This window comes from Phaenicophaeus curvirostris, chromosome 21, assembly GCF_032191515.1.
Source record: "Phaenicophaeus curvirostris isolate KB17595 chromosome 21, BPBGC_Pcur_1.0, whole genome shotgun sequence".
NCBI classification, from domain to species: Eukaryota; Metazoa; Chordata; class Aves; order Cuculiformes; family Cuculidae; genus Phaenicophaeus; species Phaenicophaeus curvirostris.
This window is the reverse complement of record NC_091412.1, coordinates 2,347,813-2,362,241: the sequence shown is the minus strand read 5'-3', so window position 1 is coordinate 2,362,241 and position 14,429 is coordinate 2,347,813. Positions and strand designations below refer to the sequence as shown.

Here is a 14,429-nt window from a genome sequence, read left to right as displayed (position 1 = left end):
AACAGAATCTACGTGGAGATTTCAGAGCTGTCGTCCTCCGGCTCAGTTCAGGCTTAATCCAATGCCTTCTCAATTCCACAGAAAGGTTCCTCTGCAATTCAAAAGGCCTTGACAAAATCCAAGTTTCCTATTCCAAGAAAGCATTATTTGTCATGGAACAATATCTGGAAAAGAAATATAAGGACAGCAGGCGGAGTGCAGGGCAGGCAATGATACATGATAAACAGATTCCATTATAATGGCTTGGTATTTTACTACAGGACAAACTACTTCTTTAATTAAAACTGAGCTCTCCAATAACTCAGCCGCGCTGTGCACCCCATGCCGAGCTGCAGAAGGATCTGAACTTTTGGAATTTCCTGGTTTGCTTGATTTAGTGCAGCATTAAAGTTCACCCTGGCACTTCATCTGTTACTCAGTGCAGCTCAGGTTAACACAGATTTTGATTTGTGCGCTTCTGTAACCTAACCTCTGTCCCGGACTTTGAATACGAAATAAAAACAGGATCCAGGACTCTCCCACACTGAATTTCCCCCTTTTTACAACTGCACCTGCAATGAAGACTCCTCTGCAGGTCAGCCCTGGTTTGCAGACAGTAACAGAAAGGCTGGAGAAGCAAAGCTGAAAACGGGCAACAACTACTATTGCTGGTTTCTCCTTTCTCTCTCCGCACATTTAAGTTTTTCAAAACTCAGAATTGTTTTCATTTTCAGTGCAGTGTTACGACAGCCTGTCTGATGGGAGTGCAGTTGTGCGAGTTTAAACTTGCAGATGATTTGTTTAAAAGATAAGAAAATTAAAAAAAATAGGAGCGGAATGCAACATCTTTCTGGTGTAGCAGAAAACACCTTGGGACACGCTGGGCTCATCACTTAAGCCCTCTGGGTTCCACTGGCCAATATCTATACACACACTTTCAAGTGCATTGGGAAAACACCCAGTCACACATTTAATGGGATTCAGTAGACAGCGGCAACCTGGGCTTTACAGTAGAAACAGGACCAAAGCCTTGCCCCGGGTCGCCGGTCCTGCAAGAGGAACTCTAGCACAGATATAAACCCACCTTCCAAGCTGTTCCACTCCTGCCATTTGCAGCATCCATTTCAGCCCCATCTGGCTGCTGTAAAGCAGAACAGCCTCCTCCACCACAACCAGCATTTTGTGCCATGCTGCCCATCATTAAATCCCCACTAGGACTGGCTGGTGGGTTGATCATCAGCTAGAACATCCCAAACTTACCAGCTGGGAAAGAGAAGTCTTACAATCATTGAATGGTTTGAGTTGGAAAGGACCTTAAAGATCATCCAGTTCCAACGCCCCTGCCATGGACAGGGACACCTTCCGCTACCTCTTATTCAAGGTTGCAGACTGACCTACTCCAGTTTGCATAGCAAGGATCTTGGTTATAAAACAAATAGTTATAGGCTAAATATAGCTACGGAGCAGGCTTAATCACTAGGCTTCACAAGGAAGGCTGACGAGATCCACTGAGGTAGCACAGGACACAATATACGACAGCTGAATAAGAGGCTAAAAAGCCCATTAAACACATCTCAGAATCATAGAACCACCAGGTTGGAAGAGACCCACCGGATCATCGAGTCCAACCATTCCTATCAAACACTAAACCATGTCCCTTAGCACCTCGTCCACCCATGCCTTAAACCCCTCCAGGGAAGGTGACTCAACCCCCTCCCTGGGCAGCCTCTGCCAGTGCCCAATGACCCTTTCAGTGAAAAATTTTTTCCTAATGTCCAGCCTAAATATGCTCATGATCCTCAGCATCTTCCAGGAGAGGCCTCTTTCTAGGGAGGTTTGTTCCCCAGCCAGGACATCTCCGGGATGCGCTTGCAGGTCACAAATGGGAGTATTTGCAAGGGATGAGCCAGTGCTGTTTGTTGCCACAGGCAGCTGCTTTTTGCGCCTGTCAGGGTTACTGAAAAGTTTCCAGCACTAATTGGCGGACACAGAAGTTTTCAGAGCATGATGCAATGGATAAAGCGGGGAGGAATGTGTCAAAAGAAGGAAAATAATAGACCAGCTAGAGAAAGCCTTTGTTAGGGATTGCACCAGAAGGCAGTGCCTTGGTTTGGGAGACCCTCCAGAGGACACGTTGCAGGAAAAGTTCATGCTGCAGAAGATGTTGTGCTGGCTTTATCAATGAAACATCCTTGCCCTTAGCCTTTTTACAGCAACAGGCAAGACACAAAGTGACAATGACAGCTAATAAAACAAAGGGGAAGACACACACACAACAGTTCTAACTACAACATGAGCTCAACTTGAGCCCAACTGTCCTGAGAGGCTGAAGGGAAACCTCATCACTCCTTACAACTCCCTGAAAGGAGGTTGTGGTGAGGTGGGTGCTGATCTCTTCAATCAAGTAACAAGCAATAGGATGGGAGGAAATGGCCTCAAGTTGTGCCGGGGAGGTTTAGACTGGATATTAGGAAAAGTTTCTTTACTTACAGAGTGGTGAAGCACTGACACAGGCTGCCCAGGGCAGTGGAGGTGTCTCCATCCCTGTAGGTGTCCAAAAAATGGGTAGATGTGACACTTTGGGACATGGTTTAGTAGGCATAGCGGGGTTGGGCTGATGGTTGACTGGATTAGCTTTGAGATCTTTTCCAGCCTTCTATGAAACTCCCTCACTGCCCACGTTTATTTTTTGAAAACAATAAAAAGTTCAAACCTCTGCCTCAAGTGACAGCGATGCACTGTCCTAACCCTGGACAGACAGCAGGATCACATCACCTCTTGAAGTTTCTGCCTCCCCAAATTTTTGTGAAGACCCTTCAGTGCAACCCATATCCACGTCACTGTTGCTACACTAGGAAAGTTATTCACCAACATAAAACAGGATCCATTCGGACCAAGAGCTCCAGCACGAGAAATACAATTTTGTTTGCATTATCTTTTTAAAGGATCTGTGTGTGGGAGCACAGGAGAGGGATCAAAAAGCAGAGAAAAGCGATTAAAGCATTCCAAGATCCAACTATCCAACATCCACGGAGCATTTCACTCGCAAACCTCAAAGGAGTTCAGAACTGCATCACCCACTTGGTACCTGGGAGAAAAAGATACAGACAAGGAAAAGATTTTTCCCAGGATTACTCAAAAACCAGTGGCAGAGATGAAGAGTCAAGTCTGTCACATCGCTGTCTCCCTGAATATCAAGGATTTGGGAAGTCTCATATCAAAAGATTTGGGATGTTCCTCTGAAGTGTTTACTTTATAGAGTACAAACACTTCTCAAAAATAAGCATCTGGCTTTCCCAGGCACAAACAGAGTTCTGAGGGGAATCAGCACCAGAGCTCAGAATGTTAAATCTCAAAATAAGCCAAACAAAGTTCACATTCCCCTTGTACCCCAGCACAGACGGGGATGGGGAGACGAGGACTTCGTTGCTGGCTCAGAGTCCACAGCAGGATACTTCGCTCATCGGTACCACATCTTGCAACAAGCATCCAGACAGGTAAACATTAGAATCAGAAAAATAATGCACTGAAAGGAAAGTACCACCTAATTTCAGTGCAAACTCAAGTTAGCATCGTATTTTATTCCATCATAAGGCAGCAAAACCTTTAAACTGTGACAACAAAATATGACAATGCTTGGTTTAATTTCTTCACACACCTTTGCTCATGCTGCATCTCAAGCAACCATGGCTATTTTATAGAATCACTAAGGTTGGAAAAGACATCTAAGCTCATCCAGTCCAATCACCAGCCCAACCCCACCATGCCTGCCGAACCATGTCCTGAAGTGCCATGGCTACATACTTTTTGAACATCTCCAGGGATGGAGACCCCCCACTGCCCTGGGCAGCCTCTGCCAGGGCTTCATCACTCTGTTGGTAAAGAAATTTTCCCTAATATCCAATCTAAACCTCCCTTGGTGCAACTTGAGGCCACTTCCTCTCATCCTACAACTTGTTAATTGGCAGAAGAGACCAAGACCCCCCTCGCTACAACCTCCTTTCAGGGAACCACAGAGAGCAATAAGGTCCCCCCTCAGCCTCCTCTTCTCCAGGCTATAAAAACCCAGGTCCCTCAGCTGCTCCTCATAAGACTCTTTCTTCAGCCCCTTCCCCAGCTCCATTCCCCTTCCCTGTACACGCTCCAGCCCCTCAATATCTTTCTTGTAGTGAGGGTTTCAAAACTGAACATAGTTTCACTCATTTAGAAGGAGATAACAGTGCCACTGCATGGGAATGACTTCTAAAAACATCTCATGCCTAAATATTGTGGGTCTGGGTTTTTTTAATGGGTATTTTGGTTTTTCGGTTGTTTTTTTTTTTTTCAGGAATAGCAATAAGTATCAGTTTAAGGTGCCAGACTCAGAGCCACGTGCAATGAAGTCATTTTTCCACTGGTAGCTACAGCAAGAGCTCCTGCGTAACAGTACAAGAGCAAAAAATTAAATCTAGCTACAAGAAAAGTGGATTTGACTTAACCTGTTTAGCACTGCAGTTCAACAAACACAAAAGACGGACACAGCACACAGGGCCCTCCCAGAAGAGCAGGGAGAAAGCTCCAAGAGCTCGGTGGTACTGCAGAAAGAGACTTTGTGCATCGATGCACTGACAGACTTTGTGTTTCTCTGCCAGCATCAGCCACAGAGACAAGAGCTTCCACGCAGGATGGGAAGGGTCAGCGCATGGAGAAGGCAGGATTAGAACAGGACTCTTCTCTAACCTGGGCTTCCTGAGTGACCTTGGATAGTCTGGTTTCTTTATTCAGCACCTTAACTAATCTGGTTGTTTCAGAAAACTGATCAGTAAAACAAAGCCCCAGTCTTGCTGGGGTCTGACATCACCAGTACTATCAGCCAAACAGGCAAACAAAACCTGAAATCGTACTGTAAATATCACAAAAACAGTGATAAAAGAACAACAGCCAGAGATTGTTGGCTAACTGTAATAAAGCAGCAGCAAACATGCTTTCTTGCCCCACGTCAGCAACTTCCTTGGTCATTCTTGTGCTCAGACCCCTTGGGAGACGGAGGGGGAAACAGGTCATAAGTTATTTATGACAAAAATAGACCTCTCTACAATTATCTATAGACATCTCTATAAATAAGTGTATACCAGTGTCTAAAGTAGGTTAGCAACAAGTCACGTTCAGATCTAGCTACCTATACCTGGCTTTTCCCAGAGCTTTAGAGGTAGATAAACCTTGTCATGCAATGTATACAAGCTGCAAAGTGGAACCCACCACATATCTGGGAATGGAACTCACTTAATATATAGCCTCATCCTCACCAGAATTATGATGCCTTCTCTCCCCCCAAAAATATTAATTTCCTTAATCTTCATGGATAGAGGAAGCATTTTGAGAGATAAAACCAGCAGCCTCAATCAGGAGGTGAAATCCGTGCCCTTATCCATTTTAAGTACCCTGTAACACAGGGGAAGGAAAACTGGCATCACACCCTTACAGAGCTGCACCCCTTGACACTGGAAAATCCCTCGATGGGTTCTTCATCATTTCTTCTGCCAGAGCGAAAGCACAAGTGGGGAGAGAGAGGAAACACGCCAGGAACTGCTACTTGCTGGAGTAAATTACGGCAGCCTCCAAGGCGAGAGGCGGCAGGAAGCCAAGCAGAAGAGCAGAAACCCTCAGCCTCAGCAGATAATCCAGCCCATACTTACCCTAAGAGCACCTCCTGAAACGCACGGGTTTCCCTTAATTGAATGCAGCCCCCATAAGCTCCCGAGATGACAGCCTGGTTCCTGCACAGCTTCTCTCCGACGCGCTGTAATGGCTGGTGCTAATGTTTAGCTCCTGGCTTGTCTCAGAGCTGAGCCTTCGAAGTCTGGGGCTCTCTGATTTCTGGCAGGCGCTGTGACACCTTTTTGGGTGAACACAGCTGTTCGACGCAGACCTTCCCCTTCCCAGCCTCGCAGGCTCGAACGGCAGGCAGGTAACTTCTTCAAACACCAAATCTAAGTTTAAGAACAGGTAGCTGCACCACGTTTAATGCATCCCCCCCAGCAATGATGGGGCAGGACTGAGCTGCTCTGACTAAAGGGGCTCTCTGGGAGCATCGCTGCATAAAGAAATGCTGCCTCGCAGGTGCCAGGGTGGAGGCTAAGACCAACAAAGCACCCCAATACCCCTCTGTCCACATACACAGACCCGATACGGCTCAAACTGCAAGTCACCCTCCAAAAAAACCCCTCCCAGCCAACAGCAATGGATGGGCTGGTGAAGCCTGACATCCATTCCAGCAGGATGAGTTTCCGAGATGAGGTTTGGAGGCCTACGAGACCGACGCTCCACAGAGCAGCAAACAGCAGTCGGTGCTGACACAGTGCTTTGTCTCCCAGCACTTCCCAAACGTGCTGCAGCCTTCCAAGATACCCTGGAGATATCGCATGCCTCTGTCTCCATCCCTGGATGCTTCCCTGGACCATTTGCTGGTTTGTATCTGGAGATGCAAGGGGCAGGGACCTGCTCTATCAGCCCCACCGTTCACAATCTGAGCAGTACGAGAGCCCAATCCAGGCAGCCCTCCCTCAGAAACACATCTTCCTACAGACAAAAACCCCACCACAGGCTGCAAGACAGAGTTAATGTTGATATGAGGATCATTAAAGAACCAGAGAGGAGACCTAGCCCGGGAAGCAGTCCAGCCTCCCAGAGACAAAAGATTTTCTTCCCAATTCAAACCCAAAACTCACTCAGCGCCGAGCAGTCGATGCTGACACCCACTCTTATCTCCATCTTCCCTGCTCCTCCAGCTGTTCCCAGCCAGAGCCGTGTGCTGGGACCCAGCGGGTGTGTTTGCCACCAAACCCACACCCAGGCAGCCGCGCGTCCTCGGGTGGGTGGGTGGGTGCACAGGCAGGGGCTGCAGCCCTGGGTGGGTGTCAGGGTGGGTGCACGGGGCAGGGCTGCATCCCTGGTGGGTGGGTGGGTGCAGAAAGGGTGCAGAGAGGGGGCTGCAGCCCTGGGTGGGTGTCAGGGTGGGTGCAGAGAGGGGGCTGCATCCCTAGGTGCGTGTCAGGGTGGGTGCAGAGAGGGGGCTGCATCCCCAGGTGAGTGTCTGGGTGGGTGTAGAGAGGGGGCTGCATCCCTAGGTGCGTGTCTGGGTGGGTGCAGAGAGGGGGCTGCATCCCTAGGTGCGTGTCAGGGTGGGTGTAGAGAGGGGGCTGCATCCCTAGGTGCGTGTCAGGGTGGGTGCAGAGAGGGGGCTGCATTCCCAGGTGAGTGTCTGGGTGGGTGCACGGGGCAGGGCTGCATCCCTGAGTGGGTGGATGAGTGCAGAGAGGGGACTGCAGCCCTGACTGCATCTCTGGGTGGGCGCACGGGGCAGGGCTGCATCTCTGGGTGAGTGGATGTGGGTCAGGGGCTGTATCTCTAGGCGGGTGGGTGGGTGCCTGCATAGGTCAGGGCTGCACCTCTGGGTGGGTGTCAGGGTGGGTGCAGAGAGGGGGCTGCATCCCCAGGTGTGTGTCAGGGTGGGTGCACGGGGCAGGGCTGCATCCCTGGTGGGTGGGTGGGTGCAGAGAGGGGGTTGCATCCCCAGGTGAGCGTCAGCGTGGGTGCAGAGAGGGGGCTGCATCCCTAGGTGCGTGTCAGGGTGGGTGCACGGGGCAGGGCTGCATCCCTGAGTGGGTGGATGAGTGCAGAGAGGGGGCTGCATGCCTGGGAGGGTGTCAGGGTGGGTGCAGAGAGGGGGCTGCATCCCTGGGAGGGTGTCTGGGTGGGTGCAGAGAGGGGGCTGCACCCCTGGGTGGGTGCTGGGCAGGGATGAATACCTGGGGGAGGGGGTGCCCTGCATCCCTGGGTGGGTGCGGGTCAGGGGCTGCATCCCCGGCGGTGGGAGCCCCTCGGAGCCCCGGGGGGTTCCCCTGCTCCATCCCTCCCCGGGGGTGTCGGGGCAGCGCGGAGCAGCCCCGTCCCCCCGCACCCAAGGACGGTGCCTCCCCTCCCCTAGGCAAGGACAATGCGCTGCGGGCGCTGCCCGCGGCCCCGTCGGTGCCCTCCTTTGTCGCCCCCCGCCTCCTCCTTACCCCCGGGCATCCTCCCCGCTCCGACCGGGATGCAGCCGGGCGCCGCTCCCCTCGCCGCGGTGCGGCCGGGCGCCCGGCCCGCGCGAACAAAGGGGCCGCCCCGCGCCCAAAATCCCCTTGGTTGCCGGGCCCCGGCGGCGCCGGAAGCGAGGTGGGAGGGTGGAAAAAAAATAATAAAATAAGTAAAATATAAAAAAAAGAAGCAGCGCGGAGGGTGGCGTTTGCCCGCACTTAGCCCTTAAAAACGATATAATGATGAAGTTCACCTTTTGCTCGGCTGAGGTGCGGCCTCCCTTCCTCGCAGCTCCAGGGCTGGGCTCTGGAAAGGAGGAGCTTTCCGAGCAGGCTTGAATTTATGTGGTTGATTGATGCAAGAAGGGCAGGGGGAGGTGGAGGTGCATCCTGCAAAAAAAAATAAAAAGAGGGGCAGAGCCCAAATTACTGGGGCTTTTTGAAGGAATTGAGCAAAGCTAAAACACCTGCAGCCTGGGGAGCTCATTCATTCCAAGGCAGGAAGGGTGGGCTGAGCTGAGCTGATAATCACTTGTCCCTGCTGATAACTCCCAGAGCCTGGGTTTACCTTGGATGGAGAAATAACGGTGCAGGGTCCTGTCCAGTGCCTGTGTCCTGAGGTTGCGTCTTTCATTCAGGCAAGTGCTTGTGCAACGGCCACGGCTTTATCCGATGGATTTAACCAGCTCCACAGACACCCTAGATCACCCAGCGGGCAGTGGATTTGCACGTGAGATGCTACGGTGGAAGGTCACGGGCCATGCAGATGTTCCCACCTAGCAATGGTTCTGACATTTGGTGCTGTGACTCTACATGGGCCCAGGGAAGCACAACAGAGACACGAGTGAAGGAGATGCAGGCAGCAAAGCAGAGAAGAACAAAGCTGAGGTCAACTGAGCATCATCCAGAAGATGAGATTTGACAGCCCTGGCCTTGGCAAGACAATCCAGCCCCAGGGGCCAGCCACAAGCATCCTCATTTTCCTTCTTGCAGAGAGGAAGCCAAAGCAAAGCAAACTGAAATGGCTGGTCCAAGTCAAAAATAGAACCTGAAGCACCTGATTCCGACGCCTCTGCTTCAACTGTTCGTTCAGTGCCTTTCCCTGATATTTTCCCTACATCCAAGCTCAAGTCATTGCTTTACAGTTCTAGATAGGAGATTTTTATTCTCCTCTCTAATCCGCAGTTGCCTAGGGAGACAGAATGTCACCAGGAGAAGAGCTAGACAAGAAGATGCCGAGTGACTCGAGCTCTGGACTTCAACAGGAGGTCTCACACTTCTCTGTCCAGCTTCACCCCTGGTTTGCCAGCTCTACCAGCTCTGTTCCCATCCTTACATCTCAGTTTCTTTCCTTATCAAAACAGGAGGGATGCTGGTGCCCTCCCTTTGCAAGTTCCAGAGAGACTAATGAGAAGTGTTACGTGCAGCCATACATTTTGTAAGAAGGAGAAGTGTAAATTTCATAGAATCATAGAATCACCAGGTTGGAAAAGACCCACTGGATCATCGAGTCCAACCATTCCTATCAAACACTAAACCATGTCCCTCAGCACCTCATCCACCCGTCCCTTAAACCCCTCCAGGGAAGGTGACTCCACCACCTCCCTGGGCAGCCTGTTTAAAGCAGTTTTGGAAAAACACATCCTCTGTGATGTTTTCAGGTGCTTCAGGATAGGATTTCAAGTCAGGAATTGCTCAGGAGTTAAACCTTTGCATTTTTGATCAAATGCACAAGCTTCTGCTGTATCTTACATACACTGGCTTGTTGTCAGTACAAAAAATTCCATAAAAATGTTTAATTTTCAGCCCTATGCCTACACTATGATGATTCTATTCCATGATTCTATTACAACAAAGGAGGTCAGCAAGCCTGGGGTTACATCATGCCTGCCAACAGGCTGTGGTACATGGCTCAGTGCTGTTTTCCGTCTTCGGTCTCGAGTTGTTGCAGGACGGGGTCCAGGACCGACATGCTACGTTGCAAGCTGGCACGATTCTCATTGCTTCTCCCTTTCCATGGCTCAAGTCTTGAATTTCACAAGCGCTTTTGTTTTCTTCTTTAGAACTCGGTTGTCCCATGGGCTCTGCGTTCAAATAGTCATATACTGTAACAATTTCCTTATGTTATGCTCCAGGAGCGACTCGAAGCGCCCTGCGATCCGAGACCGTTGTGCCAGGCACTGCATGCTCCGTGAATCATAGAATGAATCATAGGATGGTTTGGGTTGGAAGGGACCTTAAAGACCATCCAGTCCCAACCCCCGTGCCATGGGCAGGGACACCTCCCACTGGATCAGTGAAAAAAGAGGCAGACCTGCACCATAGAGCCAAGCTTCCCTCACACGTGTGTTCTGCAACACTGATGCAAACCCAAGAATCGAGCCCGCTGCCTTCAGTAAGATGAAGCTAGAAAAACTTCATAGCTCTTAAGTCATTTCCTTGAATCATTTTGAGAAATCTGCCTCTCTGACTAAACTTTCTCAGGGGAATTTCCAGGGAGACAAGGAAAGATCATCTGGGGCCAGAGCTCTTGCAGTGACGTGGCTGAAGTAACCACAGACTAGATTTGTCTCTCTGCCACCAAGTGCTCTCCCACAAAGCCATCCCTCATCTATTGGTGTACCTGCTGTCCACAAACAAAGCTTCAGGATGAAAACAACTGTTGAAATCCCATCATTCTGCAGAGTGGCACTACTATTTCCCAATAACTAGTTACTTATTCACAGGAGCTGTGTGCCAGCAAACAACCCTGCCCTGCTGATCCCAGATGTGAAGTAGTACAGGAAACACTCACATTTGAATATGTGAGGTGTTAATTTTACACAGGTGAGCAGAACTATGACTTTGAAATAAAGCATTACGTGTAAAAAGCCTCTATGCAATCTCTTATTTGAGGCTGTCACGTTTGCCTGATAAACCCCTTGCTATATCCCACCCTCCTATTTCATGGATATTACATACATTTTGTTTTGAAAAGTGGCTGCTCACAGACAATCAAAACTGTCTGCACTTGACTGAGCCATTATTCTGATTTGGTCAGTATTTGCATTAGCTGCTGGGATCACTGTAAAGCTTCACAGCTGTTTGCTTATAAATTAACCTGACAAACTGAAGCATTACATAGACAAAGTAACGTAGAAAACCAAGGGAGTATGCATGCATGCATCTAGGGAAACAAAAAGAGCAAACGTTTTGTGGTTTGCTGTTATCTCTGTTGTTGGTGTAAGGACAGCAGATAAGAAATGGCTAAAGCATTGAACTATCTTTGCATTTTATTATCTTGCCCAGCAGCAGCAGATACAGCACCTATAGAATCATAGAATCACCAGGTTGGAAGAGACCCACCGGATCATCGAGTCCAACCATTCCTATTAAACACTAAACCATGTCCCTCAGCACCTCGTCCACCCGTCCCTTAAACCCCTTCAGGGAAGGTGACTCAACCCCCTCCCTGGGCAGCCTGTTCCAGTGCCCAATGACCCTTTCTGTGAAAATTTTTTTCCTAATGTCCAGCCTGAACCTCTCCACAAAGAGCTGACGGGAGCCCTGATCTGTCCCGTACCAACAGGTTACACTTCCTAAAGCCCTGATCCTGCAGCTCTTCCCCTCAGGCAGCTACGTTTGAAGGCTACAGAGAGCAGAGATGGGTCCCATAAAGCAGTGACATCAGGACCCCAGAAGTCAACAAAGGCTTTTGAGTTGAATCCTTTCAGCCTTTTCCCTACCATACACCTAGAAACCCCTGCCAGATACATCCCTTTGTCCTGTCAATGTATTGTGGGAACTGAGCAGTGGCAGAATCAACTATATTTGAAACCATTGTGCAGCTTCACTGCTGTCAACTTGCAGTTACATGATTTTCATCATCTCAAAGATGCAGCCGCAACAAAAGCACAAGTTCTTCCTCTTCATTCAAGCTGACACTATAAATAGCTGGCTGCATTTGGTGGCAGAGCATAGAATTCCAGCACTGGTGGGAGAAAGGAGATAAAAGCAGGGATTTAAAGAAAAGCTGTTTTTTCTCATTGATTACAGAGCTGGTGAAAGAACTTATCCTGAGGATCAGTGACTGCTCTAGGCCTTACCCATTTCAGGCCAAGCCTGAAGTTCAGAAACTTCTAGTAAACAGCTTTTAAACCGTTAAGATCTTACACAGTTGAAAAAATTCAGCCAAGTAGTGCTGTGCTTTCAGGCGTTTCTTATCCAACCAAGAGCTGCTGCAAAGCCTCTAGAATCCAGCAGATTCTGTTGCAGCTCCTTAGGTGAAAGCAACCTCTCATCCGAGTTCAGACATCTATAACTAAGCCAACTGTCTAGACTTCCTTCATAACAAATGCAAGGAACATGCACTGGGGTGCAATTCCCCTCATTACATTGCAGACATCCAAACTGGATTAACTGCTCTCCAACAATGCCCACTTCCATCCATGAATTACAGGGGTAGCCAAGAATTAGGCTAAATGAGATGGTTCAAGTTAAGCGATATGAATTCTACTCAGTCTTCCTTCCAGAAATGCTCAGCACAGCCAATGATGCTTATTTGGGTGCCTGTAGATGAGCCATGCCTGTCGGGTATGTTTTTAATAAAAGCCTGATGTTGTTCTGTTCCGCTGAAAGAAATGAAACTGTTGGCCAGGACTCAACGTGGGCAAGATCTGGCTCCAGGACCCTTCAGGGGGGTGCACGTGGCTTCTACAGCGTGATGGAAAGTGCTCTGAAAGAAGCAAAGTTGACTGCTGTGTGTTCCTACCCACTGTTACCATAAAAGAAAGCGTGGGTGGAATTATATTGAAGGATCATGGCAGTCCTCGTTAATTATGAAGCTCAAGAGGAGCTCATACTGCTTTTTTAGCGTATTTCCCATACCAAAATCAGTGTATTAACCGTTACTTAAACTTCAACCATCAATATAATTTAATCATTAGCACAGTCTGGTTGCTGTTGTTCTACATTTTTAAAGTAAACCTGCTCGCTGCGGTAGAATTGACGCTGAGGAACGTGGGACAGCACCTACTGATCCTAATGGTGAGTAACATCACATAGATTTTGTGGACTCAGGAACTGGATCCGAAGGCTCACTCTAGCGCAGGAGCACGGCCGGGTGCAGAACGGAGATGACCAGACTCAGGGCATTATTTTCCTGTACTTCACTCAGTCTGTATTTCTTGTTACACAGGTTTAAGTCAGAGAGGAAGGCCAGGCTCAGAGCTCCCAGCAGAGTCTCCTGCACTCTGCTCATTAGGTGAAGCCGCAGCCTGTTTTATGAAGCCTCTGGTAATTCCCTGCACACCTCCATGTAGCTCAGCGTATCCTGAGGAAAATACAAGTAGACAAAACCCATTCATAATGGGGTAACTGTATTTTTCCAGTTGTCAAAGCATCACATACACCAGCACCAATTGTTTACAAACGGTCTGAGCTCTTGTCTCTGTGCACTTCAAATCGAAATCACTTCTGATTCACTTACTATTTGTCATTGTATGTAAAAAAACTATTCCTCTGGTCTGCCTCTGCTCCAAGTACGGGCCACCAGACTTTTCTCATTGCTGCCAGAGCAAAGATTTACTGTTTCCTCTGACCTGTTGAATAGGGTCTGTAATAAACTAAATCAGCCTGTACTTTATGAACAAAAGCAGTCTATTTCCTTGTTGTTTGTGCCCTGATATAAATACTATTTCAGACCAAATTGTTGCACCAGATGTTTTCTACCCAGGCTAGAGCGCCAGTGAGAGGTGAGAGTCCCATTTCCTTCACATGACCTGGAGTGTGTTAGAAGATCAAAGACAAGGGACGGGAACCAGGACCAAAAAGGGAGGGGGTTGAGTCCCCTTCCCTGGAGGGGTTTAAGGGACGGGTGGACGAGGTGCTGAGGGACATGGTTTAGTGATTGATGGGAATGGCTGGACTCGATGATCCAGTGGGTCTTTTCCAACCTGGTGATTCTATGATTCTATGATCTTATTTGTGCCTACAACTTGAAAAAGATTTCAGTATCTACAACCAAAACTGTGTTTAACTGAACCTGCATTTACTGGGGAAGGGTAGAGCAATGAGCTCTCATTTTGACCCTTAGGGAAAAGCCAAACTTTTCAAATGTCTCCAGCAGGGAATACATGGAGCTGGTGTGGGCGGCTGGCCTGACCATGAACACTGCCCACTGAAACATCCAGGCCAGCCACTGCGGGCTCTGAGCCTTTCAAAGCAAGGCTATCCCCCAAAAGGCACTGATGCTGTCATTGGACATAGAATCACCAGGTTGGAAGAGACCCACCGGATCATCGAGTCCAACCATTCCCATCAATGACTAAACCCTGTCCCTCAGCACCTCATCAACCCGTCCCTTAAACCCCTCCAGGGAAGGGGACTCAACCCCCTCCCTGGGCAGCCTCTGCCAGT

At 49.0% G+C, this 14,429-nt stretch overlaps 1 protein-coding gene across 2 annotated transcripts in view; it reads right to left on the bottom strand.

Moving 5' to 3' along the window:
• The window catches only part of CLIP2 (CAP-Gly domain containing linker protein 2), an 84,241-nt gene extending 75,842 nt beyond the window's left edge, over window positions 1–8,399 (bottom strand). The window contains exon 1 of one of the 2 annotated variants that reach the window (XM_069873934.1): window positions 8,288–8,399. The gene's annotated coding sequence lies outside the window, so the exon portion shown is untranslated. The remainder of the gene's footprint in view (window positions 1–8,287) is intronic. The other variant, XM_069873937.1, reaches the window with a different exon arrangement.
• Window positions 8,400–14,429: the final 6,030 nt, after the last annotated feature.